This window comes from Triticum dicoccoides, chromosome 2B, assembly GCF_002162155.2.
Source record: "Triticum dicoccoides isolate Atlit2015 ecotype Zavitan chromosome 2B, WEW_v2.0, whole genome shotgun sequence".
Classification (NCBI taxonomy): Eukaryota; Viridiplantae; Streptophyta; class Magnoliopsida; order Poales; family Poaceae; genus Triticum; species Triticum dicoccoides.
The window spans coordinates 54,286,464-54,288,933 of record NC_041383.1 but is presented as its reverse complement, the minus strand read 5'-3'; the positions used below and the strand labels follow the sequence as shown (position 1 = coordinate 54,288,933).

The 2,470-nt window shown below is 50.6% G+C and overlaps 1 protein-coding gene across 1 annotated transcript in view; it reads left to right on the top strand.

Moving 5' to 3' along the window:
* Positions 1-2,314: 2,314 nt before the first annotated feature.
* LOC119362110 (acetyl-CoA carboxylase 2-like) overlaps positions 2,315-2,470 on the top strand; it is a 14,388-nt gene continuing 14,232 nt past the window's right edge. The window contains exon 1 of the mRNA XM_037627306.1: positions 2,315-2,452. The gene's annotated coding sequence lies outside the window, so the exon portion shown is untranslated. The remainder of the gene's footprint in view (positions 2,453-2,470) is intronic.

Sequence of the window (2,470 nt, the reverse complement as noted above, 5' to 3'; positions counted from 1 at the left end):
ATGAAGTATTTATGATGCGAGTTATTATGAATATATAAGTTGTGAACATTGCTTAACATCCTTTGATTGTGCCTTCAAAATTAATAAATATCCTGTAAACCAATATGTGGTTAGTTTTGTAATCCTACTGCACCCCGATTCTTCAAGAGGAACTCCTGTGTGCCATTAAGGCAATATATTACATATCTATAAACTATTATTCCAAGCAAATTTAAGTATGAAACTACTATAATGATTTACCTTTTACAAATATGTGTCCATGCAGCAAGAGATAAGTAAGAGCAGGTTGTGACATGTTTATCCAACGAAGCATAACACACGCAGAGTCAAGTCTAAGAAAATGACGAGCGGGCCACACATGAAAATGCTGGTGAAGGACTTTTACGGATCATTTGTCCATTGGATGTCCATAAAGCTCGAACCAACTTCACAATGCATTGTTCAGTTCGTGCCAAAATTGCAAATCTTACCTGCATGTTTCGTATCTCAACATATTTACGAAATATCCTATATAACATGCATATTTGGTGTCTTTGTGTTCTTGCAAACCGCCAACCTTGACCGAACACCATCCAAAGCCATGAGCGCGGGGCAGCGAAAAGTGGACGTGTTGCCTGAATTTACGCGTGCCTGTAAGCAGGATGACGACGACGACGACCAGCCCCAACAACAGAAGGGAAAACTTTGTTTTTGCCACTCTAGCTTTTGCATATTTTGCTTATGCCACTTTAGAATTTGACATATCATTTTTGCCACTCTTAGTTTTTGACAATACATCACAATTACCATTGCGATGGGATAAGGCGGGGGCAGAGGATACCACGAAAGATGACATACAATCGTCTGCCCCCGTTTTTCTTTGACGGGAAGGCCTTCATGGCTAGCTTTATTAACCTCAAATAATGCTTGCATCGTCTGCTAAAAAATTAGCGATAATACCTGGAGGTGCATCCACGCATAAAGAAGGGGTGTTTGCACGCCCCCACTCAGCTTGCTCATGAGCAACTACATTTGATTCTCTATTACAGTGCTCAATAGTAATCTTTCCGAACTCTCGTAATAACTCTCTGCAATCATCTAAAACTGGAGCCGCCACCATAGAATGTCCCTCATTCAGACGTATAGCATCGGGCACAACAGAATTATCCATCCTCACCAATACATTATTGCACCCCATACTTTGAAGTAACTTTAAACCTTCAAGTAATGCCGCCGCTTCCCGCAGAGACGACATCCGCCACATGCTCAAGGCGAGAAGTAGAGGCAGCAATGAAATTACCTCCGTGGTCTCTAACTATCGCCCCACATGACCCCGTATGCAGATCCTCAATAAAAGACGCATCAACGTTTATAATTTGTTGCACTGTCAAAACAATGGGCCGTGTGTTCCATCCAGGTGCAGTAGCTTGTTTCGCCGCCGCTCGTGTGAAGTTAATAGCCAATGCATGGATGGCTAGCACAGATCGCAACGGCGTCTGCACTTGCTTCCCTCTGACCCGCTGTCTACGCTGCCACCACACAATCGCCTACCCCCATTAACAAGATGACCGAACACCACCGGCGACTTAAAACCAAACGTGCACGGGACCTGCAAAACAAAGGGCTCAAGCATGTACGTTAATAAAGCCCTTCACGGCTCCCAATTCAAACCCAGAAAACCGTGCGTTTATTTTGCACTATAAGCACAACAGGGCGATATCAAATGGACGTCATGACCCACTCAACCGCTACTAACCTTAATCGAACACCGCCCATGCCACGAATGCGAAACAACAAACACCGACGTGTTTCCCGAATTTACGCGTGTCCATAAATAGAACCTCCGCGACGTCGACGACGACGACGACGGCGACCAGCCCGAACAACAGAACCGGCACACGCGTTTGGCACACTGTTTTCTCCGGTGGCGACGACGTTGCGCAGGGCAGAGATGAATGTCACGGTCGGGGCAGGTCCGATCCGCCCAACCACCAAACCTTAATCCAACAACGACGCCGTTCTAATCCACCCATGACGTTCTCCCCCACGGCCGCCCGCCTGCCGCCGTCCACCGTCCTCCAAACAGGGACACGCCAAGACGCGCCGCGAGAGCGAGCGACCACGAAGAAAAATCAAAACCCCACGGCCAGCGCGGCGGGCAGGGGGCAGCGTCGGGGCCGTCGGATGGGCCGATCTGGGCCGTCCGCTTGGCGTCACGTGCGGGGGCGCCAGGGGGGAGGCGGAGTCCCCGAAGAGGGCCGGGAATTTATTATTTTAGGCCGCACAGCCCCCATCTCCCCTCACCCCCTCGGGATATCCGCCCGCTCGCCAGCGCCCGCCCGCTCCACTCTCCCCCCGTCTCCGGCACCGTGCGCGCCGCCGCCGCCGCTAAGATCCAGCGCCTCGTCCGCTCCGCCACGCGCCAGCGCCAGCGCCGAGCGCGCGTCGGCACGTCCGCCCCGCCGCCCCCGAGGTGCGCCTCTATTTATCC